Source organism: Thunnus albacares, chromosome 18 (assembly GCF_914725855.1).
Source record: "Thunnus albacares chromosome 18, fThuAlb1.1, whole genome shotgun sequence".
NCBI classification, from domain to species: Eukaryota; Metazoa; Chordata; class Actinopteri; order Scombriformes; family Scombridae; genus Thunnus; species Thunnus albacares.
This window is the reverse complement of record NC_058123.1, coordinates 18,390,237-18,416,487: the sequence shown is the minus strand read 5'-3', so window position 1 is coordinate 18,416,487 and position 26,251 is coordinate 18,390,237. Positions and strand designations below refer to the sequence as shown.

At 40.3% G+C, this 26,251-nt stretch overlaps 1 protein-coding gene across 1 annotated transcript in view; it reads left to right on the top strand.

The window, feature by feature from the left end:
- bcr (BCR activator of RhoGEF and GTPase) overlaps positions 1–26,251 on the top strand; it is a 91,231-nt gene that overhangs the window by 25,499 nt on the left and 39,481 nt on the right. The window lies entirely within an intron of this gene.

The window sequence follows — 26,251 nt, the reverse complement described above, 5'->3', positions numbered from 1 at the left end:
AGTGGATTTTTTTTTGGAGCTTTTTCACTGAAATCACAGTACGAGAGCAGTGACAGAATCAAAACGGTAAAGTTGCAGGCCAACCAAAACAATACGCTGAAAGACACTATAAAACTCTGTAGAGCTGAGAGGAACTGCAGAGTTAGATAAGCTACTCCTTTCACATGACAAATTTCATCCTTTGTTATTCTAACAATACAGATTATAACCACCTCACCCTGAATTTCATGTTTTTGCATCATGCTGAGTGTCTAAATTCTGGTATTTTATGAAGAGGTAGTTAGCTAATATAACAGCTAGTTTGACTAGCTGGTTTTCCAGTAAATAGATCTCTTTTAGGTTAACTACAATAGCTAATCCATTTCTATATTTATTATTGTTTAGACTCTTGTAACTTTATTTAGCCTCACACTGCTTCTCCTCATTATCAGACCCAGGTTGAAATATACCAACATTTCCCCTTTACTACATGGTGACTTTTCCACTGTATATAGTAAATTTCATTATTTTTTAGAATCTTTTAAGACTTTCATTTCATGAAACACAGAGGTTAATGTTCTCGTGTGAACTCCAGAACTTTTCAAAGTGAAAAGCTGGACTGGTGCAGCAAATAACAAAATATGAGTAAGACATCACTCAGAGGATTTAATGACTGTCATGGAGGTAATAGCTTCTATCTTTTGAAGAAAGCTAACAACAATAATCTGGTCAGTGTTCACTTTGTGCATTAGTGTTGATATGTTTTATGTGTTTGTTTATTTGTGGTGGAGGCTGCATGACAGCAGGAATGCTTCTACTAATGCTTGTCAGACGCAGGCAGCGCTGCTATATTTTGACACTGAAGTCATAGTCACTCCGCTTGTCTGTGCGAGGCTGATTCATGGATCTCAGGCGGAACATCTGACTGAGGGACAGCAGGGGTGGGACATCACATACGAGTGTGTGTGCGCTCTTGCGTGTCTTCATCCGCACTCACTTGAATGAGAATGAGTCTATTTTCATTCTGGCAGCGTAATTTCGAGGCGTGGAACATCAGCTGACAAATAGGAAAAGAGGGCAAAAACAGATTTTTAAATAAACATTGGATGAGTAATGAAGAAAGGGCCATAAAAAGCTTGCAGCCATAAGAGTAACAGCCACAAGAACAAGTGCTATGAAGTATTTTCAGACCGGGACACAACATAAGCAGAGTTAATCTTGCTCTGGAGGCAAAGCCTGTTAAAGCATATTTAAGACATGTGCCTTTTGGTGACTCAAAAGAAACAAGCTTGGGTCCCATATGGTTGTTAGAGAAACAATCTGGATAATGCAGGTACTAATTTGCATCTGAGTCACATCTGTTGGTGTGCAGGAGTGAACCTTTTTATATTCCTCTTGGTGATAAAATCCCAACTTGTCCCTTTAAAATGCTCTTTTATTGACTTTACTGTGAAGTTCAAGAGAGCTTTAGTGTGCGACAGTGAAACTGCAGTAGCGACTGTAGTCATATCAAAACATATCAAATATAAAAACATCAAACATGCAAATGTCAAATTTAACAAGAAAGTCTATAAATGAAGAAATATTAAAAATTGAGTTGTGAAATGTAATAGTTGTAAAAAAGATATGCAACTATTTAAACATAATATTGAAAAAGAAAAGTCCTTTATCTTACATTCTCATGCCAAAGCCTAAAACTAGTGATTATTAAAGGATATTTTCACAATTTTTCAAGTCTGTCTTAAAACAACAGGCTAACTCTGAAAGATATTAACTTGAGCTGACAAATTTGGATGACTGAAGCTTCAGATTAGCTTCAAATAAACTTTTAAATGCAACTTTGCACAGAAGGAGGCTTGTGGATTTTGTCCCCATCACTTACATTGTAAGTGCATTATAAAGGGATCTCTAAATGGCCAGTAGGCCAGGAGGAATGATAACAGCAAGAAAAACATGCGTCAGTGTTCATTTGGACACCTGACTGTTGTTTTAGGACAGACTTGGAAAAACTGTGAACCTATCTTTTAAGCCTGAGTTGTTAAACAGAGATAATAACCTTTCATGCTAAATTTATCGCTTTCTGAAATGGACAAGACCCTTACAGAGGCCTAATGCAAGCTGATAATAGCTGGCCTTAGATGGCAACAAGGTTATCACAGAGTTGACAAAGTTGTACATTTTACAGGCCTCAGTGAGAGAGTGTGCGTGTGTTTGTGTGTATGTGTGTCTACATGTGTGATAAAAGAGAATTTATGGACCACAGACAGCTTGTCAGCCCCCCTGATATCACCATGAGACCCAATGCACCGTGTTATTGATGACTTCAATAAGAGACTGAATCACCCCGAGAAGGCACTCACCCTGCCTGCCTCACTATACCTGTTTATTATTTTCTCCTCCACACTATCTTTTTCTCATGGGTAATATTCGCAGCTCTCAGGTTGCTCCCAGGGTGCAAAGATAAATGCAAAATGTTGCTGAGGAAGCAGAAAACCAACCAGACTTGATTCAGCTGAAGTGACTGTTTTAGTTTGAGTAAGGACTGTGAAAAGGTTATTTGTTTAATCTTCAATTAGTCATTCCATCATTCATCAAGCAAAAATGTTTTTTTTTTCGATAATGAAACTGACAATTAGTTGCAGCTGTGGATCATTTACGACTGATGCTGCAGTGATTAGAGAGATAGAAGAGGGGAAAGGGCACAGCGGACGGAGAGAAAGAGATACAGAGAGGTGAAGATGAACTGAAGCACATGCTGCTTTCCCACACCCCTCCCTATCTCTGCCAACACACACACACACACACATCTTTCTCCCCCCCTTTTCTCTCTCACACACACACACCTATAGCCTCACATGGTTATGGGAGACTTGCTGATCAATCCGGATGTTACTAGTGTGCGACGGGAGTATCACTGGTCCACTAACAGTGAAAAGTGGGTCACTCAAGGGTCTTGTCCCATTTTTTTGGGAGCTATTATTTGTTCTCACTCGAGTGTGGCGTGGCCCCCGCTGTCCTTTGTCTCACTTCTCAATGGATAATGGTTTCTCTCTCTCTCTCTCTCTCTCTCTCTCTCTCTCACACAGTCTGTGTCTCTCCTTCCTTCTCTGTCCGCCCTTGACCACGGGTTGACTCAGTATTGCCTCAGGCTTATTGCCAAGGGCTCACAATTCAGTGCTAAAAGGTTACTTGGCCAGTGCAGGTGAAGAGGCTGTGAGATCATTCAGGAGTTTAGCAGAGTGCAGTGACAACACACTGTGTGTTGACTTACATGTGTTTATTTTCCTATTTTACTGCCAAATAGTGGCAAGTGAGAAAGGTGGAAGTACAATTTTTCAACAGTACAAATTACTTGGACCGGAGTATTTCCATTTTATGTCACTTTGTGTTTCTAATCCACTTTATTAACCTGACAGCTATAATGACTTTTCATATTAAAGATCCCCTCCAGGCATCTTTTAAGATGTATGAAACATGAAACATTCTACTTAATAATAATTTGTGTCTGTTTTCTTCCACAAAAAATATCTTGATGTATAAGTAATAATAATCAAATTATATAATAATGTAACACTCTGAAATCAGCCAATCAATACTTTTAATGATATTGAGAATTCTTTTACTTTTGATATTACACATAGTACATTTACATTTAGTAGCCTACTTCTGTACTATAAGGTAACAATTTGAATGCAGGACATTTACTTCTGATGGAACATTTTTACATTTTGGTAAGGCTACTTTTACTTAAGTAAAGGATCTAATTACTTATTGAACTGCTGGATACTTCATGTGCAGTTCAGGGAATGTCATTAATTTGCTGATTTGTCATAAAGTGTGTCAGAATACGCAGGGAAACAAGATGGTGATATTACTCTGTGCCAGTGCAACACAAATATACAGTTGTCAATTCTCATCCAGATCAAAACTAGATGCCTTTCTAGTGAGCTGGTCTGATGGCAGCTTTCATGGCTTGCTGATTTGTTGTGCTGTAAACTTTTTTGTCCTGCCGTGGAGTCGTGGAAACTGTTGTGTTTATCTTCTCTTTGTAGCGCTCCGAGACAGAAGCGTTACTCACAAAACCACAAGTATAAATATTGCATGTCCTTACACTTCTGTCACTAATTTGGGTTAATTGTTTCCATGCACACAGTTGAACTGCAGCTTCTTCTTCTTCTTCTGCTTCTTCTTCTTCCCTCCTAGTCACACATTCTGTGAGCTGGATTTGGGTCACATACTGACTTGCGTGTGTGTGTGTGTGTGTGTGTGTGTGTGTGTGTGTGTGTGTGTGTGAGTTTAAGGGGCCCTGGCCTCTGTATCCCACTGATATCTCAACAGTAGCACGGTGCTATCTGTTTCTGCTTATTGTCAGTGAGGCAGTTCTCCTGTAGTGCTGTATGAAGGTTGCTTTTGTTGGCTGATAGGAGATAATACTTTAGGAACACACACAAATGACATGCTGAGGAATCAGTCATCAAGGAGTGTCTGTAGTTTTAGGCTCACAAGCCTGCTTTTCTAGATGAATATTTACTCGCAAACTTAACCAAACCCTTCGTTTTTTTGTCTTCCCAACATGAAATATTCATGTAGAGCAGAGACATAGTCTGTCTGCCTTTGTACTCTTCTGTTTGTCTGCCTTATTTAATGGCTAGTGGAGGCCACCTCAGTCAATGTCTTCAGTCTTTATGTGTGTGTATTTCTATTGTGCATAGTATATTACATGTCTGAATTGTTCTACGTTGTCCACATTGTTGTCATTGAGTTACGTAGTTGCTTTCTCTTTCTTATCATAATGAGGTTTTGCCTTATAGATTTTGGTATAAACTCACACACTAGAGCACAAGCGGTCACTTTGCTTTGTGGCCTTTATTTGAGGGAAGACATCAATCGTAACCGATTCTCTCAGAACATTTTAGACAGCATGTACTAACAGGGAAAATAAAAACTCAATTACTCCCCCCCCCCCCCAATCCCAAAACCAAACCCCCAGACAAAGAGAGGAGACTGACAAGAACTTTGTGAAAATAATCATCCACAAACCATTTCGACACCCAGAAGGCAAGGCAGATCAAATCTGTTTTTGTGGCTGGAGTTGTGGTTCTCTTTTGACTGTATTTGTGTGTGTGTGTGTGTGTGTGTGTGTGTGTGGGAGTAATACTAACTCAGACACAGTACATCTTGTGACTCATTGTATCTGTCTGGTGAGGGTTTATCTTATTTGTTACAGTAGAGGTTAACAACATGAGCTACAGCTGTTGTTTATGATTTGGATATTTTAAAGGGCAAATCCTCTTTTTCACGGCATTCATATGATCTCTTATTGATTTAAATGAGTTGTTTTCTCCACATGAAAAAAAAAATGAACAGAGTTCAGCTAAACCTGGATGATCTCTTACACATTGGCCTACTGTTTACTGTAAATTCTTCACATTAAATCTCAGTTATTTCTTTTGTTGCATCAACTAGACAGTTGTAAGGATTTTTTGTTTGGTGTGCTCATAAGAAAATACACAACCTACATCACAAACATACAGTATGTTTGAGAAATTGCACTCATCAGCAGGGCATACAGTACATAAAATAAATGTCCAATAAAAATAGAATGTATTATAGTCAAAGATCTATATACCAGGTTAAATGTTGTGTGTCTTTTTGTGTGTTTGCATGTTCCTTGACAGAGTGCGTAATATGATTGATAACATGTACCACTCAGCACTGCAGTGTCTAGAGACACCGCAGCCTTGCTTACCACCCAGTGAGCCTCATCTGTGTGTGTGTGTGTGTGTGTGTGTGTGTAAGCTTACAGTGTTTATTCGGCAGCATGCTGATGTGAACGCTCATTGGAACAGAACAACATGGCTGACAACAGCTTAGTAACCTAGAAGACGACACATACTAACAAACCCATACCTACAGTCACACAAGCTGAGGTACTGCCACACATTTATAGTATTATAGAAACAAGATGCAGACACGCATGCACAAACTCCTGCCATCTATCGTCTTCCCCTTCCGTCTCCTTCCTCTTTTTCCTTCATTCAGACGCTCCGGCGGGCAGATTAGTGGAGCGCACAACGCCCACGAGGGAATAGTTGCATTTGTGGCTCTGCAGAGCAGATCTGAGAACCTCAGGGAGACTCACGCTTTAATTTGATTTTTGTTCTTGAGGTCACAGCTCTATTTCAAGCCAAATCATGATTTATTTTGCTCTGTTTTTTTTTTTTTACACTTTGCTTTATGGTTTCTAGATAGACTTTTTTGACTTATTTGCCTGCTCAGATGACAGTTGGGTATCTATATGCATACAAGAACAAAAAATATTGCAAAAAAACAATTGAACAAACTTAAATTGAAAAAATATAAACACTGAGGTTTTTGGATTTAGTTCAACTTGTTAATTATTTGTATGTCTGCATTAGATAACAAAAGTGTCAAAAGCTGTCATCGAAAGCTTGTTCTCTCATTCTTTGATCACATATTTCCAGATTTAAATCATAATTTTACTAATTTTAAGATATTTTTTAAAGGAAAAGTTCTTCCACGGCTACTTATCTTGAGACAATATTAACACATTAAACACTGATGCATTTGAGAAGTTTGGCTTGTTTTTAAGAATGAACTAAAAAGGGTTTTTGTAGAAAAACGTGTCTATATTCCTCAAAATAAGTTATCAATACTACTGTTTTGGTACTGGTATGGAAATGGAAATACACTGCCTCTGTATTGTCTGAGCATTGACTGAAATAAGCAGAGCTAATAGATTCAGTGCTGTATTTGAACCTCAGTGTGTTTCCTCTGTTTTTAAGTCTTAAAAACTGTGGGAGCAGGTTCGGTCAGAAAGGCTAAAATATCAAAGCTGAGCAAAGGTACAAACAAAAGAGCGAACAGTAAACAGTGAACAGTAAATGTGCTCTTTGCTCTGGTGCTGTGAAATTATAGTTGAAAGTAACATTTGGAGAATCAATTCTACATCAGATAAAATAACATTGTGATGAATCAGAGACTCAGACAGATTTTACTCATAGCCCCAAGCAGAGAAGAGGCTAAAAATACTCTAACAGTGTTGGATTCTCTTTTCCTTGCTGCACTCCCCTGTGTGTTTGTGTATTATTTTTCTTTAAACCTTGTGACTGTTATATATTTGCCTCTGCGTCATGCATGTATACTTATATCTTAAATGGGTATCTGATTGGATTTCATCATGACTGAGACATACAGTCAAAGGATGATGAGCTAAAGTTATTTCTTTTAAAGCATAGCATGTTACTTAAGTAAAAATATAAAAGATGAGAGTTTATTGTCCTCTATGTCAAGTTAAAACAATGAGAGCACATCATAACTACAACACTACATCATAAAGCTTTTAGAAGATGAAGATGGTTGGATGAATTTCGCTGTTCCACTTTTTGCTTTGACTGGGCCTCATAAGAGATTTTTATAGGAAAAAATGATCCGATATCACATCCCCTCTGCCAATTAACCTTGTTTTTAATTCCTAAACTGTATATAAGGCATACTAAATCACTATCCATCCATTTATGCATCTGTCCATCCATCCGTTCCTTATATGTAAACCAGTAATTTTCCCCTCAGTGTGCTCTGTGTCCTCTCGGTCCAGTGGTGCTAAAAACAACATGAGATTGAGCTGAGTCCAGCTTCTCTTTAATTAACAGCTGGCTAGTCTAATCATAGTGATGTGATGCTGTGCTTCGGTTGCATAATGACTTTCCTATCATCATCGTCATCATCATTATCATTCACTCTCAGCTTTGTATTCACCCACACAAACACACACACACACACACACAGCAGACAGGCAGGACGGGCAGAAAACCCTCTATTTGGAAGATCTGGATTGGTAATCAACAAATAGTCACTTTTTCTCTCTCCCAGTTACTCTAGTGAAGGACTTGAGACCACTTAAAAATTTGTATTTTGAAGCTACACTGCAGTTTTTGGTCTTAACGGGGTCATATCATGCTTTTTGTGTTATTTTCTGTTATTTTTACACTGTTATAATGTCAAATGTTAATCATGGTCAAAGCTCCAAAACTTGCAGTGAGCGTATGTAAAAATGCTCCCTGCAAGTCAAAGGCCAGGGCTTCAACCTGCTCTGAACGCCTCATTTGCAAAGTTACCTCTACTTCCACCTCGTGTCGACTTGTTGAAGTTTTTATTTTGACTAAAGAACAAGAAAAAGAAGTAAAATTTGTAGCCTCATGAGGGGCAGCTTCTAGAAGCTAAGTAATCAGAATAGAGTGGGCTCATGGGTAGGGGGGCCTTAAAGAGGCAGGAGCTAAAACAGCCTGTTTCAGACAGAGGCTGACCTGAGTGGCTGCATAAAGGGCCAGTATAAGATAAATAAGGAGTTTTTTGAACTGTAAATCATGTCAAGATATTCCAGTAGAGCCCCAGAATATAAATATAGACTTGGAAATGTGAAGGATATGTCCCCTTTAAAGTTAAATCAAGTGTTTTCAGGCAGAAAGTGTTTGGACTCAAGGGCAGCAGGACATTTTGGGCTTTAGTTAAGAAGCAACGTTTTCAGTTTGCTCCACTGCATTGCTGCTCAACATGAGAGCACATACATACAGCAACATGCTCACGGAGTGGTGAGACAGGCCTGATTCATTGTCACACACCCGCCTCACAGGGATAATGACAAAAATGACTCCTTTGTTCTTCCACCGTAGTTCCACACACTGTCTGTCTTTCTTTTGGGCTTTTGGGTCATACAGAGTTTAATGTTTCTGTATGTCTGTGTGTTGATGAGGAACTTCGGATCTGTCGTCGGGCTGGCACAAAACATGTAAATCTTACCCGTGTGTGTGTGTGTGTGTGTGTTTGTGTGTGTGTGGAGTACAGTTGCACACGAATACGCCTCATTGTTGATAGATGGCATTCATGTGTCCTTGTGGTGCATTCTGCTCCGTATGAGGTCACGTTAGCGCAGGCGTGTGTGCGCGCGGCTCCCCTGCCTTGTCCTTGCTATGTAATAAGCATGTGGGACTGCGGCTTTTTGCACATCTGTCTGGTGGTCGAGAAAGCGTGCAGTGCTGCTGTGCACCATTTCCACCAGCAGCTGCCCCACCCCCCACCTGCTCTGCCACACACACACACAAACACACACACACACACACCAAAGGAGGTCGTTTCCACAGAGTTTGAGGACGCCCACACTCCATGGGGAAATCTGCTTTTGTCTGAATGAGTACAAGGAACCTGATGTGCTTTCATCATCATCTGTAACACACTCACCTCCTGATGTATGTATTTTTAGTTTAGCTTCAGTTCTGCTTTTATTGCTTTTCTTGTTAGTCCATCAGAAGTGTCTGTCTCTTGGCCCCAAAAGGTTACTTTACTTGCCTTGATCGGGCAGGAGACTTTCATTCAGGCTTCTGGGTTGTAACGCCAGACTTGATGCCCCTTCAGGGCCAGTCTGTGTTCCACTTACGTCTATAACTCAATGCAGTCTCTCAGTGAGGATTTCTTTCATCAGTCTTTCTGAAAAACAAACATGTTTCCATGGTTTAAAATCCGTATTCTTAGATAAACAGAAGTATGAAGTATGTACTACGCCACTAGAATTGTTCTTATTGTCGAGAGCCAAACCAACAATGAACTCATCCTGCTTGCAAGTGTTTTGCACGTACCCAAAGCCTGATATGTCGTATTCCTCTGTGCCGTAGACCTCTGGTGTCATCCAGAAACTATAAAAAAAACATGTCAGTGAGCCACACAGCTGCACTGGGTGACACGTTCCTTAAATGGTTATGGTAGTTTGTTTAGAAACGGTTCCAAAGACTAACAGTGATCACATTTTCATTCTCAGGAAAGTAGTTCTGTGTATGGGAATGTGCAGGAATGCGGCTCTGTTTACAGAGCTCCACTAGCTTGTTGTGCTACATATAACAACCTCTTGACTTTGTAAATTCCTCAAAGAACTTCAGCACAAAATCAAGAAGTTAAAAACAGAAATATTAAGCAGAGAACAGGATTACATTTTTTTAATTTATAGTCCCTTGCTAGACAGAGTACTCTGCATGACATACTATTGAGAGGGGTTATGTTATAGGGTTGTATTCTTGTAATTTGTTAGTGTCAGTGTGATTTTAAATGATGTTTTCTTGCCTCTGCAACAGAATCTGGACGCTGCTCTCTATTAGTTTCACACAGCACTAATAGTTTCCATCTTATCACAAAATATGTGCTCGGTTCTGCTTTGTTTAGTTGAGCAAAACCAATGTTAGCTTTCTTGCCTGTAGGAATTGAAGCTCTAAAAGTACTTATATGGTTGACTGCTCTCTCATAATGTACTATAGTTAAGTGACGGCCGTGGGCGTACACCCGTGGCCCTACAACCTGCAGTGCCATGCTCTCCTCTGCTTGTAGTGTCTGGTTACATAAGCAGGCTAATGTTACCCTAGCAGGCCATGTAACTGGCACCTCAATATCAGTCATCACCCCAGAGAGAGAGAGCGAGAGAGAAGAGCAGAGGAGAGCAATGAAATGATTAGTAGAAAGTTTGTGGATGTGAGAGGAGGAGCTTTGAGAAACAGAATTGTGATTGAAAAGGTAGAAGAGAGAAGGAAGTGAGGAGAGTAAATGAAGAACAGAAGCAGGATGTTTTTTTTAGCAAACATTTTGTACAGTTTTGAGTGACAGTAAGCTGCCCCGGTGGCCATGTTTGTAGTTTCCAGTGACAGCTTGTAGCCTTGATCTGTCTCAGTAAAAGCTCCTCTCCTGAATCTCTCAATTATCATCCAGCAGAAAAACACAGAAGAGGCATTAATCCTCCGATCCATGTCTCGCATGCACTCCAGGCCCATCTTCACTGTGTTTCCTTTCTAAACACATTCTTTTAACCCAAATTGAATATATCATTCCTCCCTCGAGGCGCCAGAGAAGAAAGACTCTGACTCCCTCACTGTCTCTCTCTAAGTTAGTAGTTAATGCTTCTGGGAGCCTCCTATCTCGTCTCATCTCTCTCTCCTCTCTGTTTCCCTCTCCCTCACTTTCTGTCAACCCTCCTTCCTTTGTTTGCCTCTGTCACTTTTTCTGCCTCAATTTATGCTCAAAATTTAGCACCAGACAGATTTCATGAGCAAGACTTATGTGATTTCTAAAGACACTGTTTATTTTGGAGGCCAGACTTGTTCATGCTCTCCTCCTTTGGTGAAAAAGCTCAAATAAATTCCGACTTTTAACCTCCCCCTTCAGTTTTGAACCTTTAAACATGCTGACAATAGCTTTCCCACTGTCTTTGTAGTCACAAATTGCATGTTTCAGATCAGAAAATGCCACTATGACTATTTAAAAAAGACCTACTGTTAGCACGGCAAAACATCAGTCCTCTTATGTCTTCTCTTACACACTTTATTTAAGAAATTCAATGCTGGTAGAGCAGTTTATCTCTGTTTTGAAAATGTTTAGTAATGCATCCGAGCTTATGATTACATTACATGGATAGATGGATAGTTGACGGCAGGTTGGATTGATGGAAAGTGATGCTCTTCACTTTGAGGAATCTAATACTGTAGTGTTAACTGAGCATTTTCCCAAAGAGTGTGTGCTTTTTGTATCCATGCATTTATTACATAACATAATGTTCTATTCCAGTACAGTGTTGGTAAGAACTACATGTGCTTTTCTTTTTTTAATGTTTCCAATGTTGGCTTGTGTTTGTGTGTAGGTGTTAACTGACAGTATGACATTGGGTTATTATGAGTCGTGTCCTTGCAGCAGGGCCATGGAGGACGGTGTGCCTGTGTGCGTTTCCAGAGGGAACCAGATAAAGAGCACACACGCACACACGCACACACACACACATACACACACACACACACACACACACATACATACACAGGTCTACTCAGAGCTTCCTGTGTCTCTCTGCTAGGTCCTGTTGCCAAGGAGACCGGGCCTGGGCTGAACACATACAATAAATACCTGGGAGTGGGAGTTAGGGCTAGAGAGGAGAGAAGAGGAGAGGTTGCTTCATTCAAACATCTCTGTTTATCATATCACAATGCAGCTGTAAAGAGACTAGCAATGACATGCAGTCGGTTTGGCCACTTGCCATTGTTGGTCTTAACATCAATCTGTCAAAAATCATTCATAAGACTCGAGGAAAAAATGTTGTATAATATAATAGACATGCTGGATAGAGATGCAGTGGTTCTTGGGGACAGTGATAAGCATGTGATCCTGCATTGAGAAGAATAAAATAGCAAACTGGCTCCTCATGACTAAATGTCCAAGAGGAAACTGTGGCGAGCTGAGCCCATCACCTTCAAGAGACTGCAGCCAGACAGCCAGAGGAATAGAGATAATTGAAATGACTGTCTGTGTAGGCACTGAAACTGTTTTTTTTTTTTTTCAGTCTCCTAATTATTCAGTGTCCTCATTTTGTGAAAATGTGTGCGTACACATGCAAAGAAAGAGAGGGTTTTGAAAGTGTGGATATGTTCTAGTATGTCATAAGTGTGTATTTTGATTAGGCATTGTGTGGGGGCGAGGCATGTATGTAAGTGTGTGTGTGTGTGTATGTGCGTGTGTAGGTTTTTAGAGCCATTATGGGAATATGTGAGTGCTGGGTTCAGGTAATTGATGCTGGGACGCTTCAAACTGGCAGACAGTCAGACTGGCCCAGTGCCAGTGTAAAGAGGGGGGAGCATAGAAAAGGAGGAGGAGGAGGAGAAGATTAGAGAAGAACAGATACAGGCCACAGAAATTCCATGGCAACCAGATCGGGTGAGAAATACATTAAAAGGATGTTAAAATGACAGCTTACCTTATGGTGGAATGCAATTTTGCATTTTTTCCCCCCTCTTGTTCTCTATTTCAAATCCTTGAGTCAGTGTTAGTCAGACTTTGTTCTTCATACAGCTGCTTATATAGATATCAAGAAACAAATTAAGTTTCTTTGAGAAACCAGGAAGTGTCCACGAGCAAATATTGGCATCTTTTAGGCTGACTTTTTCCTAATTTGAACAACAAAGAAATTCATAAGACATTCACCTGGGATGCTTAGTTTTTTCTGTTTATACTTGCTAAGTAGCATAAATAAAAGTCTGTTCTGTAGCCTGACAGGTTACCTAATCAGAAATGAAATGCTCTTCCTGTTGGCTGTGGTAACCCAGGCAACAGTTCCCCTGGAGACAGGGCTTTGGCAAATCTCTATGGTCCGTTTAGCAAAGTCCTAATGCGTGTCCCCTGAACAGCTCCGGCATAAAGCAGCAGTTTATTGCCCTGAGCAGCGATGATGCTGCGGCTTGTGTTTGACCAGAGATTAGGCAGATTGAGGCCTTTTGTGCCGGTTCTGCTGTTTGTCGATGATAAGCGCCGCCGCAGCCCACAGTGTCTGAGCCGGGAGCGGTAAGAGAGGGGACAGGGTTGAGGTAAACTGAGTGGAGCTCTTTCAGTTTGTTTTCAGGTTGGATCGGGCATAGATCATTAATTGATGTTTTTCATTCAGCTGTTTGCACAAGGAAATGAGAGATGACTTTTTCAGCTTGTCGGCTTATGTGTCATACATGTCATACACAAGTATCTTCAGTGGGTACGTCATACTGTAACAGTAGGCTTAAAGAGTAGGTTCACAATTTTTTCATGTCTGTCTTAAAACAACAGTCAAGTGCCCAAATGAACAATGAAAGAGGTTTTGCACGCTGTAATCACTCCTTCTGTTCATACTGATCATTAGTGCTTACAATGTGATGAAGGACAAAATCTACCGTCCTTGTTTTGAGAAAAATTAAAAAAAAAATATTTAAAAGTTGATCTGAAGATAATATGAGGCTTCAGATGTCTGAGTTAGTCAAATAAAGTGGATATCTTCTACAGTTGCAGTCTTTTTAGTAAAAATTCCCTCTTTGTTTCTCGGTGGACAGTGTTTTCCTGTTCAGCTGCAGTGGAAAGATTGTAACAAAAAGAGGGAAACTGGCGCTAAAAAGACAGTAACTTTGAAATATATTGACTTGAGTTGACTAATTTTGGCAGCTGAAAGTTCATATGTGCTTCAAATAAACTTTTTTTAAATACATTTTTGCAGGGAAGGAGGACTGTGGATTTTGCCACCCCATCACTTACACTGAAGGCAAATTAGGAAAAGATCTCCAGTATGAACAGGAGGACTGATTACAGCAAAAAAAAAAAACAGTTTCAGTGTTCATTTGGGCACCTGAATATTGTTTTTAGACAGACTTGGAAAATGATGAATCTATCCTTTAATACAAAAAACCCATAACATCACAAAGTTTTAAACAATGCCACCCCTTTCATCAAATAAACCTACCTCTCCACCTAACTGATATCCCATTGGTTAACACTTTTGAATGATCCATCCCACATTATGTCACATCCTAGTTTGGCAGGAAATGCATCAGTCTATTTTTTTCAAAATGCTATTTCGTCGTGATTCTTACTGAGATTTTGCAGTGAACAGTTGCACTTTCCATATTAATGATTGGATATATCATATTGACATGAATCTGAATGCCTGTAGACTAGTTGTATTGTCTATATGAAGCTAATCAGTGTATTACACTGTAGACTGGCAGAACTTCAGTTGTTTGGCAGAAAGGCCTAGCAGGGGGTCTGATGCTTTGATTTGGTTTCTTAGAGACAATCCCAGCAGCAGCAGCAGCAGCAACATTACCTGCGTTACAGGACTCTCGGGATTGTTGTGTCTCAGAAATGAAGTTACGCCAGGAACTCACACTCACTGAACTGCTTAAAGTACATAAAATGATTGGATGCAGTTTCAAAACTGCACGGGTGGTTAAACATTTGAGCCATTTGCACTTTTTCTTCATTCCATTTCTGTCAAGGAGTTTATTTCTTAATCCGGAGAGAAAGTGGTGGCTCGTTATACAGTAGCTGCTCAGGTGAGGCTATACATGACTGGGAAACTCCACCTGTTTACACTGTATTATGCTGTTGCAGCTCCTCAGAATTGAACAAATAAATGATTAAATTTACATTTAGAAAATCTGCTTCTTACAGTATGTGGATGTAGTCACACTATCAGCCTCCAGCTGGCTTACTATAGTTTGGCGTCTGCTGTGCTACCAGACTGTATTTTAATTACACAGGACTCTTGCAGCTCTACACCACCTAAACAGTACATACCATGAACCCATAACCATAAAACTCACAACTGCTGCACATTATAGATACTGCTAACAAAGCATTTGCTATACTCTCTTGGTCTTTTGTTTCACCACTTTTCCCATCTATGTTGCCACAGTTATTAAAAAAGTAGTAATAGTTGTAGTCATTGTAGTATTACATGTGTATGTGGATTTGAAAATATCGTGACACAAACAAAAATTCAACAATGATTAATTTTTTGAGTTAAAAGACGTGTCAATAGTAATTAGACCCCTGCTGAACACCTGCTGTCAGACACATCATTTATCTTTATTTGTGGTCTGTCATAGATTATTGCCCACTAATTAATATTTACCAGCTTTCAGCAGACAGTAGTGTCTCAAATCAGATCCAAATAGCAAGTAGGGGCAGTACAGGCATCACTCATCACTGATAAATGTAAAATGTTGCATTTTGTGGAGCAATCATCAGTGTTTTACTTACAGTTTACTTCAGTTTTTCTATCAGACTGGATGAAATGTACCAGGATCATCTGTCTATCAGCTGATACACACTCAGACCTACTTTTAGTTCTATATTTTTATTCACAGTAAGGCTGCAGCTAAAGATTATTTTTATTAAAATGATTTGATTATCAAAATAGCTGCCAATTCACAGGCTCACACATATTTTGTAACTGATTGGCTGCTCAATCAGTTGTGTCAAGCCATGTTGGTCCAGTTGAGTGAAAGGAGCAGCACATATTTTGGGGTCCACTACTGTTACTTTTAGATTCTGTCATGATTTCAAGACATGACGATATTTTTAAACGGAGGTGTATGTTGCCAGTAGCTGATAACGGCCAGTGTGCATTTTCTAGTGGGTGGTTTTATTGATTGAGGTTTAGTAATTGGATTTCAGCTCCCCCTCCTGCAGGCATACATGGATACACAAACACACCACATGAAGACACATAGTAACACAAAACCCTCCTGACCTTTGTCCCTACTCTTCCAATGCGTTAACCTCTAACCTCTGACCTTTTGCTCTGCTTCAGGGGCTTGAGTGCCTCCAGCAACAGACGCATGAAAACAATTAAACACCTGTGATTGTGTGATAATATTTTGTTATACTGTATATTCATATTTTGTTTCACTATATGTGAAAGGAGGCATTGTGATGACTTTATTAAGGCCCACACTTCGGTCTTTGGTTAGCTGTTTCAGTCAAACTTTGGATGCTAAAAGATGCTAAAAATTACCTTCAGCTAAACATCTTCATCAACAATAAAGCAAATGTGGGTATACATAATTAGCGTTTGTCAGTGACGTTGATTCTATTTTTATCGAGCACATTAGAGCATTTAAAACCCACACATTACTTATGACAGGCCACAGAATGTTTTGCAGATAGTCATGGAGATTTAAGTGCCGGCTTCACTGTAGATAAATTAATGAGTCTGCTCTCCGCCCACACAGAAACACACGCAATTGCTGCGGTGCTCATGATGCATTAAGGAGAGTGTCAGAGGGCTGAGCTCTACCCTCAAGATTTACCGTCGCGGTGAGATCGCAGACTGACTCCTGCAAAGGCCAACGCGGAAAGGGAAATGGGAGAAAAAAAAGCAGACGGACGCAACAAGAGGGAAAGAGATGCTGTGGAAAGATAGTATTCAGGAGGAGAAAGAGCAAGAGAAAGAAAGCTCTCCTGTTGTGAAAGGAAAGAGCGGAGTGGAGATAAGAATGTGTTATTATCTTGATTAGCTGCAACAGATGCAAAGAGCAAGACAGTGTACATACCGTAAATACGACCACTTAAGACCCATCATCAGCCGTCTACACTGAAATTCCCATAGTGTACTATTTGCTGACTTAACCTAAAAGCCAAGCATTCTCTATTTTTCATTACACATTACCATCTTTGCCTGTAGAAACCGCAGTCTAATGAGAGCAGTCCATGTTCCCGAGCAGAGCTGGTAATTTAGCACGCTGTATTATTAATCAGAGTCTCTGTGTGATTTTGCAGCAATTTGAACGCTTATTTCCCCCATAATGCTTCAGGGGTCGGGGTAATGAGTCTCCTTCCTAATGACTTTGGTAGTTGACAGGGGAAGACACGACAGGCGCTTTATGGAATCAAAGGTTTGTCTGACAAGATGAGGGAAGAGTGGTGTGTGTGTGTGTGTGTGTGTGTGTGTATGTGTGTGGTCATGTGTCCACTGAGACAGAAGAACGCTCTCCTCGAAAGTCTTGTGCGATCAAAGGAAGCGGCAGCAGGAAGGAGAGAGAATACGCAAAGAAAAATGTAGACTGAAGCAGAGAGATGGAGAGAAGCGGCCGAGGATGTAGGACACAGCGCAGAGGGAAGCTGACACAACACACAAGATGCGACATATGGCTGTTTGTCATTCTGTCAGACGAATTTGCGGCAGCCCGTGTGATTAGTTGTGCAATTATCTTTGTGTCCATGTCTTTATTTCTGTCAGGGATTATGTTTATTTCTGTGTTTGGGTCATTTCCATACCTGCTTGCCTGTCAACCTTTGTCTGTTTTAATCAGTTTTATCAAATCATTTCTCTGTCCTATTCCTTGTTTGTCTGCTTTCCCATATTTTATACCTGACAGTGGTGCAGTAACCCCTGACAGCAAACTATCAGGATGAGGCTCAAGAAACACAGCATTGAAATATCTGAAGTTCTTAAACAATAGTCGATGCATCTCTTATTTTATTGATACAAAATTAACCACAATTAACAACTCTTAATTAATTGGTTGTTTGAAGACACCAGAATTTGAAAAAGTCTTCTTGTGCTTGGGAAAAGTTGTGGGTATTTCAGCAGCCACACATATCTCCATCGTCTGTTTAGGAGCGACTGAGATTGATACTAAAATGAGAATAGCTGGTCCATCTTAAAGGTCAGTCCACCTTAAGTGAGCGTCGTCAGGTTAGGCCAACCCATTGTCGCTAACTTCGGGGCTAATGCCTTTGACTTTTCTAGGAGTTGGGGAAACAACAGACGAGACTTTTCTTTGTTCAGAGAAGCTGCAACATTCATTAACTGACACACTGTAGTCTGTACATTTACTGCCAAATTTACAACTTACTGCTAACCATTTCCTCTGCGCTGCTCGCATTCACGTCACTTTTCAGCCACGCACTCTCTCCACTCGCTACGCACACACATTATGCACGCAAGGAACTGACTCATGTCTCAGAACAGCACTGCACAGAGGCTCCCAAACGCTACTGGTTTCCGAATGAATGAATATTTGATCTTGTCTGCTACCTGCAGAAAACTGGTCATAACCCTCAGACAAACAGACTGAGATCCTGAAACGCACTATTATCATCGGAACATTCGGTGGGTTCAGTGGGTCTTAATAGCCAAAAAGTTATTTTAGATCACAGTTAGCAGTATATAAGGCAGCAACTAACAGTGCCACACAGGGTTGTGAACCAAAAACCAGATCCAAATTAGAACCAAATCCAAAATGCCAAGAAAAATTGCCATTAAAAAAATTTAATTTTGGGTCTGCTTATCGGTTCCTAAACATGATAACCCTTTATTATCGCAAACAAAGGCTACATATCTGCAAGGACGTGGCTATCTGTGAGGACCTGTCTACATCATACATCAACACAACAGCGAGATGATTTGTTTAGATACGAGCATGCACGGCTAACGTCACAACAGTAGTGAAAGGTGGACCGCGGTAAAGTGTGGCTTCACTTTATTAAAGAAAACAACAAGGAAAAGTGCATGTGGGAAGCTAATTAGCTGTGAGTCAGGTTGAACATCAAGTCTGACCAAACATTTAAAGCAGCACGGTGTCCATCTAAAAGAACATTCAGTGTTTGATGTTTTGTGGTCTCCGAGTGTGAGTGTGTCATCAGCCGGCGCTAGCACCTCGCTAGCACTCACACTAACACAAGTAGATGCTTAAAAGAATAAAGATATTTTTGTTATCTAAACATTTGACCTCTTTTTTTTTTAACCATTTTGGAATTGAAATCAATGAGATGACCAATGAGAAACCGATGGGAACCGATGAGAACCATAATCAGTGAGCAGAATCAGAATCGATAAAATTCAGACGCTCCCCAACTCTCGTGCCACAGGTTAAAAAAAACTCATCAGTGCTTGCAGCCTAGCTGTCAGTGTGACAGTGTTTCTGTCTCTGTGGCACAGATTTATGACATGGACAAACTGTTTGCATCTGTTCCCAAGAGCAGTTGAAGAAAACACACAAAACCACACAAATATTTAAACATATAAAAACAGCTCATGGCACAAACTGTAGCATTGTGATCCCACACAGTAAACAAGGCACCACAAATATCCTCGTTCCTCTGCTCATCTCTCTGTTCTCTCTTCCACCAATGATTTGATTTCAGGCTACGCTCTTTCCTCTGTTGCCTTTTTTTCTTTTTCCATCCTCTGTTCTGCCTCTCATCCACCCATCCAGAGACAAAGGGATGATTACATCACCGCAGGGGGCGCTGTTTGTTTTTTTGTTTTGTCTCTCTCTCTGACTTGGCGACCATCCCGGCTTTATAACTGAAACCGGCTGCTGCTGCTGCTGGGTCGTTTCCACAGAGATTATCGACACCGAGGCAAAGAGATTACCTCCAGGAAACAAAATGGTTTATTTTGATTTCTCAACTCGAGTAATGTTAATAATGCTAGGAAGTGGGAACAAGGAATTCACCATCAGATAGACATCGGGCAGCTTTGATTGCTGGTTTGATTGGTGAATGATAAACTGCAATTGGAGAAACGAGACGAGGAAAGTTGAGTGTGTGGTCCTCTTTGGTCCTCTTGGTCTTCTCAAAGGAGCAATAGAAAGACAAAAATAAATTCATAAAATAGAACAAGCTTCCAGGGACACATTTCTCCTGCAGAGAAGGTGCTTTACGCAGCCAAATACACACTTAACATGTTATGTGGAATCCAAGGCAGTCGTAGCTTTTACAGCGATCCCGCAAAGATGCCTTTAGGATTTATCTTTATCTCGTGAGAGTCATTTTGCTTCTCCAATCTGGTCGTAGACAGTTTCTATGAGGGATGCAAAGTGGCCACTGTGTGACCTCAAACGAAAGCAGTTCTCTGAGTACAGTTGAAAGATTGTCATGCCTAAATTGCAGATATTCCAGACTTTAAGAATAGATGCCACCCATGCAATTTATGGCACTACGTCTGCCTCTAATGACAAGATACCGACATTTATCAAATTAACTGCTGTCAAGTGCCTGTGCAGTTGCGAGGGGGATTACCACAGAAACGCTGTGTTCAAGTTCATTTGACGGCATGTCTGTCCCCCCCCCCCCCCCCCACTCCCACCCCCCCAGCAATGCTGTAGCTAAGGCTTCACTTTAATTTTCACAGCTTTCCACTTCCACTCATCTACCAGCCCCCCTCTCCCTCTGTGCTAAATTGTCTCTAAATTGGATATTCAGGCGATGGAGAAACTCAAGGGAAAGGGTGCCCTCTCTTCCTCTTTTCCTCATTTCCATCATAGTTTACAGTACAGTACTGCATATATATATTTGACACCATTTTAGAGGGGCAGTAATGAAAATTTCATCTTATTTATCTCCAGAATCCAGACCTGGCCTCTTCAATAAGCCTTACTGGCACACTGTAGGCTACACGAATCAGATTAATACACACCGTTCGATCTCTGATTACTCCTCTCAACAGATAGAAAGCTAAAGAAAGAGGGCTGTAATGTTGTAGCATAACATTAGGATCCTATGAGGCTGGGTGGGACATTAAGGTAAGTGTGTGAATGTATTTGTAATTGTATGTGTGTGTGTGTTAGAGAGAAAGAGCCAGAGGTGGGGTTATATTGGCAGTGTTTGGATGACAGGCCAATAAAGGCTTCAGCAGCAGGGGCAGATTTATGACGGTCGTGACGAGTGGAAAGCGAGATGGGGGGATGGAGAGGCAGCCCTCACTATCGAGGATATCTTATGCCCCCTTTGAGAGTCACTCCCTCTCTCTCTCTCTCCAATTTCATGGCTCTCAGTCTGTCGCATTGTCTCTGTCCTCTCGCTCTTCATTGTTACTTATCATTTCCTTTCTTATTGTAGTAGTCTTCATGATTATTTCTGTCCTAACAGCGGTTTGTTTTTTACTTACACCCCTTCTTTCCTCCGGCGCTACTCAGAGCGTTAAAGGGCTTCAGGCAACAATTGTTTCCTTTGTCTTTAGGCCACAGCTCTCTTTATCTCAATTAAACTCAGACAAGCCTTTTAATTCCTCCTATGTGTGAGCATGAGTGAAGCAAATAGATTGTTAGCTCATTCATCCTTTTAAGCTGTTGCACTTTTGTGCTGTAACAGTACTGTGCGTGTAGATGTGGTATCCATTATGGCTGAGAGCAAGAAAAGGAAAGACTGTCCAAATCAATCTTATTAGAGAGGTATGAGACTTAAGAGAGAGTAAACTTGGAAAAGCATGAGACAAAGAGAATGAAAGGGTAAGAGAGAGTGGGTGGCTTCTCAAAATGATATCTTATTACAAGAAGTAACCTACTGTACATGGCTAAAATGATAGAGATTATACACCAAACATAGACAAACATAGAGAATAGATTTTTTTCACAGGTCTCCAGGGTATAATTAGACATTGTTCAATATGATGCAGTCAAGTTTCTGTACCAATACAGGAAAGACATTGTAGCTACTTCTTTTGATACCTTGAGTGTAAAAATGTTTTTCTACCAAACGTCTTTTTCAGTTAAAAGTATAGTTTGGCATTTTAGGAAATAGACTTATTCACTTTCTTGCCAAGAGTGAAGTGAGAAGATTGATACCTCTCTGTAGGATGAGAGTGGTATTGATCTTCTCCGCTCACTATCGACCAGAAAGCAAATGAGGGTATTTTCCAAAATGTTGAGCTTTCATTAAAGGAAAGAAGCCAAAGTTTTCAAATGTTAAATGTTGTCTGAACATAAGTAGTCATACAAGCTTTATCTGAAGAAAATACAATTTAAAGTTATTATTTAAATCAAGATTAATCTGATTTAAGTATAATTAAACAAGATTATCTCTGTGAATAATTGTTGGAATGCTGTAAACAACTCTCTCTCTCACACCTCAGTTTCTTTTTTTCATTTTTTTAACTTCGATTTTAGTATAAGTAAGTATTGTAAAATTGTTTCTTTTTTAACCTGACTGAGTGAACTACACAATAATTCCAATGTTCATGTTCCCTGTGCCCGTGCAAATGGCAATAAAGTGTCTTGAATCTTATGAATCTAACCATGTGATTAATAGGAACTTTCGCTTTTAACTAACTGACATGTTTTGATACTGTACCAAAAAAGCACTGAGGTTCGATATACCTAGCCCCAGTCTCATCAGACTCTTTGAGTGTTATATGCAAAAAAAAATCAGCAAACCCAGATGCACAATCCATTCTTGTCCAGATGTGTCAGGCTCCAAAAAATACCTCAGCAGTGCATCATGTGCAGCATACGAAAGTAGTCATGATTCAACAGTTTCAAACAGTTCCCATGTACAGTATTTGAAGCCCAAGACGCCCTATATTATACAGGACGTCCCATCAACAGACCAGTGTCACATGACACCCTGATACCCTGATACCCCTGCCCTGCCTGTGATACTGTTTTGGAAAGACCCATGTGTTGCCATGGCAGTGGAGCACCAGCTATTCCCAGTGTGATTATAGTTTCCACCTGCAGCAGGAAAAAGACCTGTTCCCCTCCCAAACACTGTTTCCATGTAAACATTTTACAGGAATGTGTGTGCGTATGTATATTTGCGTTTGTGTGGGGTTTTTTTTTTATATCTGTGGTTCGAAGCAGAGTTTGGTTGTTTTATTTTGCCAATAGCTCCAGGAGGAAATCAATGGGCGAACTGTTTTTCTCTTCTTTTTTTTTTTTAGAATAATATAAAGCAGTACTCTGTGTGTGTTTGTGCACTTGCCCTGCTCTCCAGGCATATGTATTAGCCTTTCTGTCATATTTGCAGTTTATTCTTTTCCTGAGGGGGAATCGTTCAGAAGACAAGAGAGAGAGGAGGGGGGGGGGGGGGTGAGGTTGTGCTAAGCAGGAAGAGGAAGATGCTGATCTGTGAGCAGCATGAGGATGAAGAGGCCAGCTGTGTATCTGCGGAAACACAAGCGATCTGTTCACAAGAAGGAGAGAATGAAGAGAAGGGAGACAGAGAGAGATAAAGATAGAAGGCAGTTAGATGTATGCAAAGATGCAGGGCTCATCCAGACAAAGACCGTGAGAGAGAGAGAGAGAGAGAGAGAGAGACTTACTCGGGGCGACGTTAGAAGCAGTGTCTGGGCCAAGATGAGGTCAGACGTGGACAGACTGTAGCCTAGTGTTTGATGACCACAGGCTACGGTGACCCATTAACAGACTAGTAAAGCTCAGTCCCTCCTCCACTGGAAACTGCAGGTCATGCACACACACATATACTCCACATGTGCTCACATATATTACAGGTAGTAACATACTTATACATAGTCATAGTCTAAACAAATCTGATGTATTAATAGCTTTTTACTTTATTATGAGTCTGTTCTATGTTTATAGAAGAAAACGTCTAGATTGCCTTGTTTTATTTGTAAAAAGGAGATAAGCTGGAGCTATTTAGCTTGTTGCTTTCGTACCCTAGAGACACATAGCCTACATTCCCCAGAAGACACTCTGTTCAGTCAGAGTCAGAGCTGCCGTGATTCATTTGCCATTTCATGTTTCCTCATTCTATCTACAGTCAACACATTATTATTCATGATTGTGGTTTTAGGTCTATGCCTGTGCCCCCTTTTTAACCAAGAGGTGGTTACGGCCTAGAAAATGTTGTCTGGATGCTCAATGTTCTAGGCCTCAGGGCTGTGTGTACACTTGAGGCATTCCACACACACACACACACACACACACACACACGTACATATATGCATACACACCCCCTCAGTGCATTTCTAGTGACAACGTTTTTCCAAAGCTAGGTGGCAGGAATATTGAAATGAGTCCTGCAGTTATTCAAGTGTTGGAGAGAAACAGCTAAAAAAAAAAACCCAACCCAAATAACAGAAACATGCCAGGATGGTACTCACTCATTTCCCACTTTGTGTTTTTCCCATCCACACCCCTTATTTTTAGAGTAGTGAATCAGCTTAGCATGTTCTTCTTCTTCTGAATTATATGAAGTTTTTGCTGTTAACAAACTGTAAAAACCTTTTAATTCTAACAGGCATAATAAGATAAATGTAACCTAAATTATATTACTGTGAAATCTGGTCATTCCACTGCCAGTTATAGGAGGATACAAATAACAGAAGGAAAAACACAATTAATATCATGTTTCCGACAATTACTGTACAAAACTAGAAGATATTAAGCAGGAACACATGAGTTAGAAAATATATAAGTAACAAAATATATGCAGGTTTACCAAAGTAAGAGCAGCAGCACATATGAGAATTCAAAAAATGAATGAAGAATGGGTAGTACACTACTCAACTTGGTTTGCTGGGAGGTTTGGCATTGTGGGAAGAGGCTGTTTGCACACAAACACACACACAGAGTCTCTATGTTGCCTGGCAGGACGCCGCTAGTCGAATCAGTCGCAGTGGGTAGCACCCGCCCACAGGCAGCAGCGAGTACACGGAGCGAGCGGTGGGTGGGCTGAAGGTCAGATGAGCCCTGGACACACTGGCATTGTTCTTTCCATCTATTTCTCTCTCTCTTTTTATTTTTCTCACTTTATGACCTGTGACTTAAAGAGCATATGTCTGTGTATGTGCGGGTGTAAGCCAAAAAAAAAAGAAAAAAACACAATGAAAAACACTATAGACGCCACTTAAATGTGTTTTTAAAGCTACAGAATGCTTATTTCTTAGTGTGGCCTGGAGAGTATTCTGTGCGTGTGTTTGTGTTTGACTCTGGAAAGAGCTGTGGCATGTTATTAGTCTGAGTCAGCACAGACGAGCTCTCTGAGAACTCTGTTGAGTGTAGAGGAGTGGGAGGAGATGAGCAAAAGGTCTTCTGTGACACTTAGAGATGCATGATGTCTTCCCCTCAGCTGTTACAGATTCCCCGAACCGCTGACTGTACTCTCTCCTCCTGGAAGCTGAACATTTTTTCAGTGGAACCACACAAAGCCACACGTGGAGCTTCCTTGCTGAGTGTGACATCATAAAACAAGGCATTCTTATTCAGATCGTATGTTTGTTTGCATCCAGCTCACTGACCTTTGTTTTTTTTTTTTTTTGTTCTTTGTGTCTCTCCCACCTCTCCTTGTAAAGGGCAGCACACATAACCATAGGCAAAATCACTTTGTGGAGGCTGAACTGTTATTTTCCCACAGAGAAAGTGATAGCGCCCATCTCGGAAGCAGTTCCGAAGGAGGTTGTAGAAAATTTCCCTCGAGATGCTGCTCTCAGTGTTCAAATCATTTGAACCTTGACCCAGTTTATAGTTGGGCCTTTTCAAAGTGCTTCCTCTCAGAGCTTTTATGTTTTTGTATGAATGCATGAACAAAGATGCAGGGGGGAAACTCATTTTGTGTGCCCTAGTTTCTGGAACTGCATTAATTAGTGTTGGAAATTAGCAAAACATGACAACCTGCTGTGAATATGAGGCCAATCAGCAAATGTGTGACACCAATTCTGCCCAGCGTGTGTTGCAAAGACACCAATAATATGAACGGATTTTGGTCAGGTTAAAACTTACAAAAGTTATTTTTTTGCAAAAGATATTAAATGATGTTGTCATGAGATTGTTTGGCAACACCAAATGGCAGTGTACCTCCCTACATTAACACTAAATGCAGGGCAGAAAGCTTCACAGTTAACACAAAGTTGATCATTTGGAGGTAAAATATGTCTAGCTAGACGTCTGCATTGAAAGTGGGATTAAATTTGGTTGAAAAGTGGGTTTTTTAAATATTTAATGTCCACATAACCATTGTGTCAATTACATTTATATTAGTAGATTTCACTGTGAATCACATCCCATCAGTGTGCTGAAATACAATAATTGAAATGCAGTTGAAATAATTGCTAGACATCTAAAAAAACTCACTTTTCCCCGACTTTAGACATATTTTGATCTGCAAATCACCAAATCAATGCTTACTTTCTTTACTACAAACTATCTTATAAAGAAGAAACATCAAAAGTGTAAAAGATACTAAC